This window comes from Heterodontus francisci, chromosome 35 (assembly GCF_036365525.1).
Source record: "Heterodontus francisci isolate sHetFra1 chromosome 35, sHetFra1.hap1, whole genome shotgun sequence".
NCBI lineage: Eukaryota > Metazoa > Chordata > Chondrichthyes > Heterodontiformes > Heterodontidae > Heterodontus > Heterodontus francisci.
Window position 1 is genome coordinate 47,923,840 of NC_090405.1, and position 15,249 is coordinate 47,939,088.

The 15,249-nt window shown below is 43.7% G+C and overlaps 1 protein-coding gene across 10 annotated transcripts in view; it reads right to left on the bottom strand.

The window, feature by feature from the left end:
- ccdc33 (coiled-coil domain containing 33) overlaps positions 1-15,249 on the bottom strand; it is a 304,008-nt gene that overhangs the window by 20,788 nt on the left and 267,971 nt on the right. The window lies entirely within an intron of this gene.

Sequence of the window (15,249 nt, forward strand, 5' to 3'; positions counted from 1 at the left end):
TTCAGAGAGAGGGAATTCCAGAGACTGGTGCTGAATTCAAGGCCACCAATGGAATGAATAGAAAGGGAGGGCGCAAGAGGTAAAAGGGAAACACCAGGGATAGAGAGAGGGATAGGGGCTGCTGTAGGGCTGAGGCAGTTACTTAACTAAGAAGGCTGTATGGCCATGGAAGGATTTATTTTTTCATTCGTGGGATGTGAGCGCCACTGGCAAGGCCAGCATTTGTTGCTCATCCCTAATTGCCCATAAGAAGCCGCCTTCTTGAGCCACTGCAATCCCTGGGGTGTAGGTACACCCACAGTGCTGTTAGGAAGGGAGTTCCAGGATTTTGACCCAGCGATAGTGCAGAAAACACAACGCTGAAAAAAGGATGGCATTTTAAAATTACACTTTGCCACCAAAGTAACAATTTTCCAAGAATGCTGCATCAAAATGAAAACATCAAGCCTGTCGCTTCTGAGAACCTGAAAGGATTGAGGTGCATGTAACAAACTCTAAGCCATTAAATGGTGATTAACTTAATGGCTGGAGTGGAATCTTAGTGTGATACAATTGTTGTTAATTTTGGCCTTGGAGAGGACTGGACTCATCCCCCCTCTTCAAAACACCCAGAATTACAAATTTGAGACAAGGACTCAAATCCCAAGGTCGGCGAGCTTATCTGCAAGATAAAAAAAAAATTGTAACTGTTGAGGACAAGGTTAGCTTTTCATTTGTGACAGAAGATTATTTTTTGCAATCAAGAATCCTAATTGTTACAACAAAGGCTGGTTCCGAAAATATATGATCCTCCTAAAATTGGCTTAACATGTGAAGAAAAGTTTCAGCTATAAATCATTTTATCAGGTATTATTTAGACTATACATTGTTTTTATGAGTTTGGAGAAAGGAAACATATTTTGTAACCTTTTTTGAAATGTCTACTCTCTTCAAAGCTAAGTATTGACGTAATATTGGGACTGGAGGTAGGATTGTTTTTAAGTGTTGAAATTTGTCGTGGATTCAGGATTAGCTGCTGAGCTGAGCTTGTTCTATTGCCTTCCACAGCAAGTTCCATTGTGAGTTCGTTCAATAGACAAATTACTGAAATAACACAAATTAACTACCTGCTGAGTTCCTTAAATTTCATGTTCTTAGACCTCCATCCTCCTATCCGAAAGAGAGAAAGAGCTTGCATTTATATAGCACCTTTCCCAACCTCAGGATGTCCCAAGGTGCTTTACAGCCAATGTAGCACTTCTTCGAAGTCCAGGCTCTATTGTAATGTGGGAAATGCCGCGACCAATATGCACACAGCAAGCTCCCACAAACTGCAATGTAACAATGCCCACATCACCTATTTTAGTTATGTTGGTTGAGGGGTAAATATTGGCCAGAAGTCACCTGGTCTTCTTCAAAACAGCAGCGTGGTAACTTTTTACGTTCACCTGAAAGAGCAAATGGGGCATCCGAAAGACGGCACCTCCAACAGTGCAGCACTCCTTCAGTACTACACTGGAAGCGTCAGCCGAGATCTTATCTAGGTCTCATTGTTCCTCACCTATAAACATTATTGCCCCCCCACACATCTGTCTTAGTCCACACTCCCTCTTCAGGTACCGACAGGCTGATATCAGTCAGCTCAACACAGACGGAGAATTGAACTCAGGATCGCCCACGGTCTGTACAAGACAGGGTTATGGCAGAAAACCTAGGCTGTCAGTTGTCTGTTGGATCTGGGGTGCACAGGGCCAGAAATACGCACAGGGAAATGCTCCACCACGTCACTGCCCTTTTCCCTCATCCCGCCCCACTTTTCATAAGCATTCAAATGTCGATACAAGGGGGCCAGAGAATTCCTTTGAGTGAAGGGTCATTGCTCTCTCAGCATTGATTGTGCACAAGCCTCAGGAAGAGCACTGTGCAAATGTCCCCAGATGGGAAAGTCAGCTCGGATCAGAAGATATCTTGTTGATAGAAGGAGGCTGGACGACTGGAGGCTGCTTCCCCAGCTTCTCTTTGCAAACAAGTCACATATTGTCCAGAGACATCAGCACAAAATCTCACCTGATACTCCAGTACAGTACTGAGGGAGTGCTGCATTGCTGGAGGTGCTGTCTTTCAGATGAGATGTTAAACTGAGGAACCAGCTGCCCGCTCAGGTGGACATTACAAATCCCATGGCACGATTTCGAAAAAGAGCAGGGGAGTTCTCCCTAGTCCTGGCCAGCAGTTAGCCCTCAACCAGCACCTAAAATGGACGGCCTGGTCATACAGGTATGTGGGATCTTGCTGTGCCCACATTGGCTGCCACATTTCCTACAACAGTGACTAGGCTTCCAAAAGTGTTTTGTTGGCTGTAAAGCACTTTGGGACATCCTGGCGCTGTGAAAGGCGCTACATAAATGCAAGTTTTTTTTCTTTCTCGGCGGGAGTGCATCTGGGTGAATCTTAGATGAAGGCGGAACTGGACTTGGTTGTGATGCCTGTTAATGTGGGGGGCGGCCATTTGGAAGAGGTGCTGGAGAGCAGGACTGTACCCAACAACGTGTTAGTATCTTGAATGGGGGAGGAGAAGTGGGGGGGGGGGGGAGAGGGGGGGGGTGTGGAGGGGGAGAACATTATTGACAAAAGACAATTGAGAAAAAGAGGAAAAGTTTTCTTAGTAATCACCAACTACTTATAGTTGACAGACAAAAGATAAATGTTCTTGGACCCAGCATCTACCATTGAGAATGTGAAGGACTCCTAATCTTAGCACTTCAAGGTCTGTTAGGAAATACTGTCAAAAGTATACGACTTATTTTGAAAGCATCCTTGGGGTAGGGATAGACTGAGCTTCAGAGATAAAGAGACTTTCATAACACAGCTGGAATAGGCAAGAGTCAGTAGTGAATGCTCTATCTGCCAATTCTCTGCCTTTCACTCCATCATATGCTTCCAGCCTCCATTTGTTTTACTGTTTGCTTAGTGCGAGAACGGCCTGGAAATTACTCTGTGCAACATGACTGCACAAACTCTTGACCTGTGTGTAGCAAATCCCTATGGCCATTTAACCATTTAAACTGCGGTTTTCACGGTTAACCCCTCTGCTAAAATAGCACACAGAAAGAGACCTGTGATACAAGCTAGAGGATCTCCCCTGGCATTGCTCACACAGAGTTGGCACGTTTCCCGTCTGCTGCTGAGCTGGAGCGGTCTATACTCTGGGCCTGCTCCTTTTACACCTCAAGATCCAATTACCGTCAATAAACATATCTTCAAGTCAATCAGAAGCTATTTGCTTATGGGCACATCCTGAGGTCAAGTGGAGGATATATAGCCTCTTTGCTCTTGTATTTCTATAGAGCCTTTCATAATCTCAGGACATTCCAAACGACCTGACAACCAATTAAGTACTTTCGAAGTGTAGCCACTCTTGGTAATGTACAAAACACGGCAGCCAATTTGTGCATAGCAAGCTCCCACAAACAGCAATGTGTTTTATCTGTGCTTGGTTTGATCAGCTCAGGAAAGAATCGCGTCACCAGCCGTAAGGGTTAGGGGCCAAATATATGACACCAGGCAGCCAAGCTTAGTAAGCTCTCTAGTAAGCTTGCTCAGAGTTCACTTGTTTGACCTGAGCTGACCCAAATCTGGCAGGAATCAAAGACACAGGTTTCAGTTCCGAAGAGATTTGGCGGTAGGCAAATTATGAGAAGCGAGCTAGGGCAAGAAGCTCCGTTTGACGGGAGCACAGATCAATACAAAGGTTGTCACATGAGTTGTGCCACTCCAAATTAATGGCCAGAAAGGTGGAACTTCCATATATGTGTCTGGTGACCTTTGAACCCATTTCCCCAATCCACACTTGCACCAAAAGAAACTTCTACCTCGTTAAATACACTCTCCGAGCCTCTTTGGAAACTATCCTCAAGTCACAGACTTCAGGAAAAGGTGTTGGTATCGGCCTGTGCATGAGGATTAGGGAAAATAAGGAGCTTTATTCTCTCAATTTGTGTATAGATTTACTTAATTATTGGTTAAGACTTGGTTTTATAATAAATGGTTAATTTTGTTGTTGATTAAAGAAACCTGGTTGGTGTGCTTTATACTGGGGACAAATAGAGTATCTAATTGGCTGTTTCAGTAAGTGGGAAAATTTATTGATATGCTTGACCTGTGGAGAAGTAGGACTGAATTAACAGTGCATACCTCCCGCCTCGGTCATAACAATAGCATCAGGTTCCCCTATTGTCATAAAATAACCCTATTACTGACAAATGCTTCTTTCTACCAGGAGGGCACGACAAAAATAGTTGCTTCAAGGCAAGCTAAGCACGCATGCATAATTAAAATATGATTCTGTCATGGTTATCATCTAATCACAGTATGTCCTGATGTGCTTACCGGTCACGTAACAATGAAGTGAACTGGTGGGCACAGCATGATCCCAGGCGAACCCGGGCACGCACGAGCCCACAAGGGTCGGCCGTTTTGGACTGAGATGAGGAGGAATTTCTTCACTCAGAGGGTGGTGAATCTTTGGAATTCTCTTCCCCAGAGAGCTATGGAAGCTCAGTCACTGAGTATGTTCAAGACTGAAATCGGCTAGATTTCTACATATTGGAAACATCTTTTCGAATTAGACTGTTGTATGAAAAGGAAGAATGTGCAGGGTTATGGGGAGAAGGTGGGGGAGTGGCACCAGGTGAAATGCTCATTAGGAGAACTGGTGCAGACACGATGGGCCGAATGGCCTCCTTCTGCACTGTAATGGTTCTGTGATTCTGTGATCAATGGATACGGGGACAGTGCAAGAAAATGGCGTTAAAGTAGAAGATCAGCCATGATCTGCTTGAATGGCGGAGCGGGTTCAAAGGGCTGAATGGCCTACTCCTGCTCCTATTTCTTATGTTCTTGTTCTTATGTTCTTTGAATGGAGGCGGTCAATACTCCCTGCACACCATCCATCGTACATATCCTGGATCTTTGAATGGCAACCTTGTGCCAGTCATGGAGCAGACCGACTGGAAGGTCTCCTTACTGGTACAGGGTAAACGAGGGCATGGGGCATAGCGGGATGAAGAACTTTAGGAGCACCTCTTCAGGTGGGCAAACTGGTCTGCACCTCTAGCATTTCACGGTTTCATCTTCTCCACAGAACGGCCATGAATCTACTGTCAGGCCACGCACCTCTAATCCCATAGGTTAAACAGAAAGTGTGTCCACATGACAGCACCCCTCTGTTAACCGAACCTCCCTGCGACACAACAGAGCTCAGCTGGCAGAAACGGTCATTGGAGAACAGATCTCACCAAGGGAAACGCAGCACCCTGCTTCCCCATGACTTCAATGAGGCAACTATCAAAGCGCTTTACAGCATGGGAGTCCATTCGGCCCACCACATCTGTGCCAGCTCTTTGAAAGAGGTATCCTATCCAATGCACCATACAGAGCTTTAGGAGGAAGTTAAATGCTGGCCTGGCCAGTGACGCCCACATCCCATGAATGAATAAAAATAAATAAATACAGGTTAGAAAGGAATGTAAAGCTATGCTGATAGGGTGAGATGAAGATGGATGAGGGAGGCTCGTGTGGACTATAAACACCGACATAGATCAGTTGAGCCAAATGGCCTATCCTGTGCTGTAAATGTATGTAATTAGTTCCACTCTCCTACTATTTCCCTTTACTTGCCCAGCGTACATCCAATTCTCTTTTGAGAGTTACTGTTGGATCTACTTCCATTGCCCTTTACGGCATTTTCTCTCTTGCATTGTGTTTTTCCAGTGATCTCTTTTGTTTTGGTTCAGACCTGATATATGCTTTTTTATCATGTATAATGATCAGTGAGGGGTTTATATCTACTGTGAGCCTGGAAGGAAGGTTCAGTCATGTTTCCTAGCAATGGTGTTTGGTGAGTGAGGTGTTTGGGCTGCTCTGCATTTGGAATAAACACCCAGAATACAGAGGTGTGCGTGTGTGCGTGTGTACGTGTGTACGTGTGTGTGTACGTGTGTGTGTACGTGTGCGTGTGTACGTGTGCGTGTGTACGTGTGTGTGTGTACGTGTGTGTACAAAGGCCACTTAGATTCACTATCACCATCTGCATCATGTGTATCAAGAAGTGGTGCCTTGCAGGAACTTGCTATGTGAAAGCATGAATACATGCGGCACAGTGGCGCAGTGGTTAGCACCGCAGCCTCACAGCTCCAGCGACCCGGGTTCAATTCTGGGTACTGCCTGTGTGGAGTTTGCAAGTTCTCCCTGTGTCTGCGTGGGTTTTCTCCGGGTGCTCCGGTTTCCTCCCACAAGCCAAAAGACTTGCAGGTTGGTAGGTAAATTGGCCATTACAAATTGCCCCTAGTATTGGTAGGTGGTAGGGAAAAATAGGGACAGGTGGGGGATGTGGTAGGAATATGGGATTAGTGTAGGATTAGTATAAATGGGTGGTTGATGGTCGGCACAGACTCGGTGGGCCGAAGGGCCTGTTTCAGTGCTGTATCTCTGAACTGAACTGAACTGAACATTAGACTTCCAAATAGAACAAATGGACGAATTGAAGGAAGAGATGCACTAAGCCGAGCATTGCAAATCCGATCGTTTAAACAGGAGCAACACGGCCCTCATTTAAAATTAAAATAAGCCAAATGAATTAGGTAAAAAATGCAAAGGATGGGATTGAAAGATTCTATATTTCAATAGAAATATGCAAAATTTGTGTGCGATCGCCAACTTCCATTTCCCTTATTTGAACAAGAAGATATTTGTAAATGAGAAAGCATTTTGGAGGCAAAGATTTGCTTATTGAGCAGAACACCTGCCCCTTGATGTGGCATGCTGCTTTACATATCTTTTTGAACGTTTCTTTATTGGACAGATTATGCTTTTGTTCCTGTTTAAACGACCAGCTCGATTTTGCAAGCTCAGATGGCATCTGCTCTTTTAAGGATGTCAACCATCCAATTTTGATTAAAAGGCATCCTGTGATCCAGATTCAAAAACTTGTGAACTAAGAAAAAAAAGGGATTTTTAGTTTACAGCTGTTTTCAAAGGAATGAAAGGAATAATAAACTTAGACTGTCATGATCTGGAAGGAAGTTCTTCAGTTTGGCGAGGTGTCCCAAAGTCAAATAGTTGGATGCCACTCAAGGTCTTTTCAGGCAAGGTTGATGAACAGTCTGCGATGGGTAGGCGGTCCAGGAAATTCAACTGCAGCAGGCGTCACATCCATCTTCCATCAGGGGTGTAGCAACAGATGTCAGTTCTCACATTCAATGCAACAGTCCTTTTTTTAAATGTGCAAGATTTTCTGCAAATTCAGGCTTTCTTCAAAACGCAGGAGGCAATAGTACCACTTCATACAAGCTTTTTCTCTCCAGAGCAAGAATTCTTTACAGAGATGTCATACTTTCTTCTGGTTCTTCTTCTGATCTCCAGGCAGGTCAAAATAAAATTTCAGAATGCTTGCTTTTAGTCCAAACCCACTGGCTTTTAAAGTTCAAAAATGAAACCGAAACCTTTCATAAATAAGTCACATGCCCAGTCATAAATTCTCTCTTTTCATAACAGAGGGTAGCTCTGAGGTCAACCATCCCACCGCCACCCCCACCCCCCCATACCCCCACCAGTTTCCTTGAAATTACCTGAATTCCAGTCCTTGTTTACCAGTTTAGCTTTCGTTAGAACCATAGAAAAATTACAGCACAGAAGGAGGCCATTCAGCCTGTTGTGTCCATGCCGGCCGAAAAAACTAGCCACTCAATCTAATCCCACCTTCTAGCACCCAATCCATAGCCTTGCCGGTCACAGCACTTCAGGTGCATGTCCAGGTACCTTTTAAAAGAATTGAGGGTATCTGCCCCCCACCACCATTCCTGGCAATGAATTCCAGACACCCACCACCCTCTGGGTGAAAAAGATTTCCCTCACGTCCCCTCTAATCCTTCCACCAATCACCTTAAATCTGTGCCCTTGGTAAGTGACCTCTTCGCTACGGGAAATGTGTACTTCCTGTCTTCTCTATCTAGGCCCCTCATAATTTTGTACACCTCAATTAAGTCATACAAGGCTACAGGCCAAGTGCTGGAAAATGGGATTAGAATAGTTAGGTGCTTGATGGCCAACATGGACATGATGGGCCGAAGGGCCTGTTTCTGTGCTGTATAACTCTATGACTCTATGACCCTTCAGCCTCCTCTGTTCTAAGGAAAACAACTCTAGCCGATCCAATCTTTCCTCATAGCTGCAACTTTCAAGCCCTGGCAACATTCTTGTAAATCTCCTCTGTACTCTCTCCAGAGCAATTATGTCCTTCCTGTAATGTGGTGACCAGAACTGTACACAATACTCCAGCTGTGGCCTAACCAGCATTTTATACAGTTCCAGCATTCCATCCCTGATTTTGTATTCTACACCTCGTCCAATAAAGGAAAGCATTCCATATGCCTTCCTCACCACTTTATCTACCTGTCCTGCCACCTTCAGGAACCTGTGGACATGCACTCCAAGGTCTCTCACTTCTTCTACCTCTCAATATTCTCCTGTTTATTGTGTATTCCCTCACTTTACTTGCTCTCCCCAAATGCATTACCTCACACTTCTCTGGATTAAATTCCATGTGCCACTTTTCCAACCAAACCATTGAATTCTTTCTGGAGTCTACGGTTATCCTCTTCACTATCAATTACACTGCCAATTTTTGTGTCATCAGTAAATTTCCCAATCATGCCTCCCACATTTAAGTCCAAATCATTAACATATACCACAAACAGCAAGAGACCCAACACTGAGCACTGTGGAACGCCACTGGAAACAGCTTTCCATTCGCAAAAACATCCGTCCACTACTACTCTTTGTTTCCTGCCCCTGAGTCAATTCTGGGTCCAACCTGCCACATTCCCCTGTATCCCATGGGCTTTCATTTTACTGACCTGTCTGCCATGCGGGACCTTGTCACATGCCTTACTAAAGTCCATGCAGACCACATCCAATGCACTACCCTCATCAATCCTCCCTGTTACTTGCTCAAAAAATTCAATTAAGTTAGTAAGACACGACCTTCTCCTAACAAATCCATGCTGACTATCCCTGATTAATCCGTGCCTTTCTAAGTGGCAGTTTATCCTGTCCCTCAGAATTGATTCTAACAATTTACCCACCACTGAGGTCAGACTGGCCGTCCTATAATTATTTGGCCTATCCCTCGCACCCTTTTTAAACAATGGTACAATATTCGCAGACCTCCAATTGTCGGGTACCTCGCCTGTATCTAGTGAGGATTTGAAGATGATCCTCAGCGCATCCGCTGTTTCCTTCCTGGCTTCCTTTAACAACCTGGGATGCAATCCATCCAGTGCTGGTGATTTATCCACTTTCAAGGCAGACTCTCTAGTACCTCCTCTCTCATTGTGCTTATCATATCTAATATTTCACACTCCTCCTCTTTATCTACAATGTCAGCATCAACCCTCTCCTTTGTGACGACAGAGACAAAAAAACTCATTAAGAACCCTATCCACATCTTCTGCATCCTACATCTCTGATAGGCCCTCTCCTTTTCTTAGTTATCCTCTTGCTCATAATGTACTGATAAAACATCTTTGGGTTTTCCTTGATTTTACCTGCCAATAATTTTTCATGTCCTCTCTTTGCTTTTCTAATTTCCTTTTTTAATTCACCCCTGCACTTTCTACACTCCTCTAGACTTTCTAAAGTATTAAGATTTTTGTGATTGTCTTAAGCTTTCTTTTTCTGCTTTAACTTACCCTGCAAGCTTCTAGATAACCAGGGGGCTCTAGATGTGGCAGTACCACCCTTTATCTTGTGGGGACATGCCTACACTGTGCCTGTAGTATCTCACTTTTGAATGCCTCCCACTGGTTTGCCACTGATTTTCCTTCAAGTAGTTGTATCCAGTCCACTTTCACCAGGTCACCTCTCAGTTTCGTAAAATTTGCCTTCCCCCAATTTAGAACCTTTGCTCCTGTTTTATCTTTGTCCTTTTCCATGATTATGCTAAAACTTACTGTATTATGGTCACTATCTCCAAAATGGTCAAAATTGTTGAGCATCCTTTCAAAACATCCATAAAGTTCAGCTATTTCCAAATGTCTCAATGTCCACTGACATCCTTTTCAGTTTTTAAAAACACAGAATCCTAAGTTTTAATACGTTAAAAAATCCTTGTAACACTATATTATTGATTCAAACAAATTGCCAGTTATTTTGTGTGCTCGCGGTGCTAATAGTCTCCTACTTGTCAATCCTTTACACTTAGGACTGCAGCCAATGGCAGTAAAAGTGCAACCTGTAAAAGGAGAACAGCGCAGCTTCTGAACTCTTCCAATGTAAAAGATACTTAAAGGCAGTTTGACCAGACCCTCCATCATTAGTAGAAACTGAAGCTGAGAGTGGCAAATTTTTGTTGGGTAAGGGCATTAAAGGATATTGAACCAAAGAAGCAGATGCCTTTATGATAGGGTAGATGGAGAGGGACTATTAATGCTGGCTGGGGAGTCTAAGATTAGGGGATGTAGCCTAAAAGTTCGAGGCTGGGTTTTCAGGAGTGAAGTCACGAGATACTTCTACACGCAAAGGGCGTTAGAAGTTTGGAACTCTCTTCCGCAAGCAGTTGTTGATGCTGGATCAATTGTTAATTTTGAATCTGAGATTGGCAGCTTTCTATTAACCAAAGATATTAAGGGGTATGGGGCAAAGGCAGGACTATGGAGTTAGGTTGTAGGTGATCCATGATCTCATTGAATGACAGAACAGGCTCAAGAAACTATATGGCCTCCTGTTCCTATGTTCTTATGACAGGCCTCTTGAATATTTTGAGCGTACTTATTTTAGATTTTGCACCTTTATATAAAAAACAACACAAAGAAATCTCACATGCATCTACACCAAGTTCAGTATTAAAACGGCAGAAAAGGCAGGGTTCCTAATATCTTTAGTATATTCCTGGCGGTGGACCGACAGCTCGGGTGATTATAGATGGCTGATTGAAGGCTACTCTGGACCTCCCCTGGGTCTATGAAGTGAAATTGCATTTCTAATTGAAATGTTCACAGGGAAGATTCATGATTACACAAGAGATAGAACCTCAATCAAATACACAGCTCCTACACGCTCAGCTCATGATGAAGCCGAAATAACAGCAATCATATGGGTCACAAATCAAGCTCGGGCCTGACTGCCTTGAATTTTAAACGCTGATAAAAACATCAAGCGTCTTTGCTGCTTGTTCGATGCCTGAGACACAATAGCACGGTTTATCTTGTCTGTCAGTGAACAGCCAGTGAATATACAGCAATGACCGACTTACTCAAACATAAACTTTTGATATAAAACCAAATAATATTAGTGCAGCCTTACACTATTAATTATTAAATACACTAAATTTAAAATGTTCATCAATTCAGATCAGAGTGTATCTATATTGCGTGTGAATGATTCACCTAACTATATTAACATTCATTTTGTTTTGTTATTGTTAATATCCTGAAATATAGACCAGAGAAAACCTCCACAAATGCTCTTACAAAGAAAGACAGACTTGTATTTCTAAAGATAGCATGTTTCATGACAGACGTCCCAAAGCACTTCATACCCAATGAATTGCCTTGTGAAGTGTAGTCACTGTTGTAATTATTAAGAGCAAACTTACATTAATGTAGCAGATTTTGTAAGCTCAGGGCATCCCACGGTGTTTCACAGCCACAAAGTACTTGTGAAATACAGTCACTGTTGTTCTGTAGGCAAATGTGGCAGCCAAAGTGTGCAGAGCAAACTGCCATATGCAGAAAATGACTAGTTAACCTGTCTTTTGGTGGTGTTGGTTGAGGGGTTAATGTTGGTCAGGACACCGGGAGCTCCTTGGCCTTCATCTTCCTCAGTTTAACATCGCATCGCGAAGACAGCACCTCTGACAATGCAGCACCCTCTCCGTACTGCACCGAAGTGCTAGTCTAGAACATGTGCTCAAAGCTTTCCGGAGTGGGACTTGAGCCAATGACATTTCTGACTCAGAGATGAGAGTGCTGCTTACTGACACCTTCAAAGTGATTATTCAAGATACTCCCATCATTAAAAAGCTGGAAGTAGGCTACATTTATGACGCCCATCCCATTTAAAAATAAAATATAAAAGGAAGAGAATTGTGTAGACACAGAAATGTAAGTAAAATGGCTAAGTACTTCACACCATAAAATAAATTTGATGAGACAGCCCTTGAAAATGTGTTTTAGGACAGAATATTAATTAATTTGAATGAATGCCTCATTTTTAATTCCTGCAGTGATAATGTAAAACAGATGCGGATGGCTTTAAAACTGTGCATCTCCTGTAAGGTTGATTGCCCTGTCAGTAGCCACCTCTTGTGCGTCACTGAGAGGAATCACGCTGCTCTGCTCGAGCTGCGTTATTTATTACAATCCAGTTGGAGGAGCTAGTTCACTGTTGTCACATGAAATAGTTTGCAGTTTAAATTGTGGGATTCACATTGCACACACCATGAAAAGGAACAGACAATGTACCCTCCCTGTGTGGGTTGCCTACATAATAGTCACTGCCCTTCTCTGTAATTCATTGTGATATGTTTCAATAAGATGCAATATAAATGCAAATATTATCACAAATATATTTAGCCCTTTCACTGTTTTCCATCGAGTCTTTACATTTTCATGTCTAGTTGGGTGAGAGAGAATCTACACAAGTATGATGGGCCTATAGCCTGCTTCTGTGCTGGAACCCTAACACCCCCATTTTATGTTTGACCCTTTCATCACTGAATAATTGGCTGCAATTTTTTTTCTCAAGATAAATACCAGTGAGCAAGGGTATTTCACCCATCCCAGTTTGTCCATTGCAAAGAACTGTACAGTTTCCCCATCACAACATATAGCAATTGCTAAATGATCCAGTGTTTGTGCTTTCCCTGCCCGGCTCTGAAGTCTATTCTGTGCTTTCCTATGTGAAGAACCTCCCATATTAACCCTTTTTCTAGTTTGAACTTGGGTGTTCTATTTGTTCCACTGTCACGGCTTATTTTAACCTCCTCCGTGCCATTTACCTTCTAACTTAGATCTCTTCTCCTTACCTGCCTCCTTCCTTTCATGGACACAAATCAGTGTCCAACACAGTGACCAGAAAGTAAGTCAATAAATTAGTCTTCTCATTTAAAGGTTCTACATAAAAATGCACCTTTGTTGTTTTGATTAATAGCAAGATAAATTTTGAATGCCTTTTTCTTTCCGAAATTATCTCACCAGACCCCTATGTAAGAAAAATGTGGTAATGTGGTCTCCCCACGTGAAAATGTTGGGCACCCCTGTTTCAAGCCTTTAACCTTGTGTTTTAAAATAACTTAGCAGCAAAAGTAATTGTAAAAATAATTTGCATTGGCATTGCATACTATTTTACTTGCTAGCTAGCTAATACAGTTGTGCTGCTCTCCATTGATATTTGCTTAGCTACATTAGTTATAGGGAGAAATGTGTTTGAAATTGCACTGTGTTTTAATGGCATTGGATTGGATATATACTTTATATACAGATTAATTGGCCCCATTTCCGTGGCTGAGACAATAATTTTGACAAATGTCCATGGTGCAACACGTTGGTGCCTATCCCTGGTTATAACACCTTCATACAGGGAATGCCTGAGCAGTGCTCTTAAAAGAATATTCCAGATTAAACATACCTGACAGTTAATAGGGGTATAGTAACACAGTCACTGTTAGTGGTCAATATAGGGAAACAGGGAATGGTAGTTCAGTAGTTGTTACTGGACTAGTAATCCAGAGGCCTGGACTAATGATCTAGAGACATGAGCTCAAATCCCACCATGGCAACGGGGGAATTTTGATTCAGTTAGTTAATAAATCTGGAATAAAAGGGAATTTTGTGCTCTCCCCCATGGTGGATTTGGAGGGAGATGGAGCATAAATTCAGGTGGGATGGTGGTGGGTCAGGGGGTTCCCAACTCCACCAACATTTAGTCCAGGGTGGGAAGGCCTGTGAACGGCCTTCCCATCCCACCGCTAATTAAGACCCTTAACTGGGCAATTCACCCCCAATTCAAGGTCTCATCCCACCTCTGCCATGTCAGGAAGCACAGCATGAGAAACTATGTGGACTGCCTCCTGGATCCAGGCGGGGTCCCTCATTAAAAGGCACTTAGCGCCTGAACAAGGGACCCGGCATCGGGAAGGGGAGCATACACTAAGAACCACACCCCAGCCCTTGCTAGCAGCAACCACCCCCCCCCCACCCCCACACCCCCTCCCCCACCCTGCGAGATCCCTCCCGCCCTGATCTACCTGCGGCCTGGGTCCAGTGCCACTCCTGCGCCTCAGGTAGGTGCTCCTCCGGTACCAGCCATCTCGTCCGCGGTGACGCTGCTCAGTGGAAGAACTGCCGGCCTCAGATTGACCGACAGCTCTCCAAGGGTGGGACTTCTGATCCTGTGGAAGACCTGCCGCTGTCCACTTACGTGCCTGATTGGCACTAGATTCGATGGGCCTTCCGGAGAAGAGGCGACATGGGTTCTCGGCGTCACTTTCTCTGGATGTCAAGACCCCCGTTGCCAGCATAAAATCCCTCCACCCCAGTATCAGTAATAGTGACCATGTAACTACAGGATTGTCGGAAAAACCCATCTGCTTCACTAATGTCCTGACCTGGTCTGGTGTATGTGTGACTCCAGACCCACAGCAATGTGGTTGACTCTTAACTGCCCTCTGAAATGGCCTAGCAAGCCACTCTTGTTGTAGCTGAGAGACTATTAGGGATGGACAATAAATGCTGACCTTGCCAGCCAATGCCCACCTCCTGTGGATAAATAAATAAATACCATAACCAGGCTCTAGTCCCCAGACATGAGCAATGCCATGGCAGGTCAGCTAGCTTAAAAAAAAAGAGAACACAGACAGGAAAAGGCTCTTGTTCCCAGTGGATATCTGAAAATGAATTATGAGATGATAATCTAATCAAAGAGCTCAAATGACAGCATAAGTCACAAACAGCGAAGCTGCCTTGGTTTACCAGTATCATCAGAACTCTAAGATTGGATTAGGACATTAAATTCACTTAAAGCTCGCTGCTCTTGTTATATTATGTGCAAGTTTTCCGTTTCCAGGGATTTTTCCAGTGTCCAGGTAGTCTATCAGTTTGCTCTGCTTGTCGGAGGTGAAAGCCATTCTTCACAATGCAACACCAAGTCCACATTCAGTTATGTGATAACAGAGCTGAAGATTTATTAGGTAACTCGAGAGCACTGTCGGAG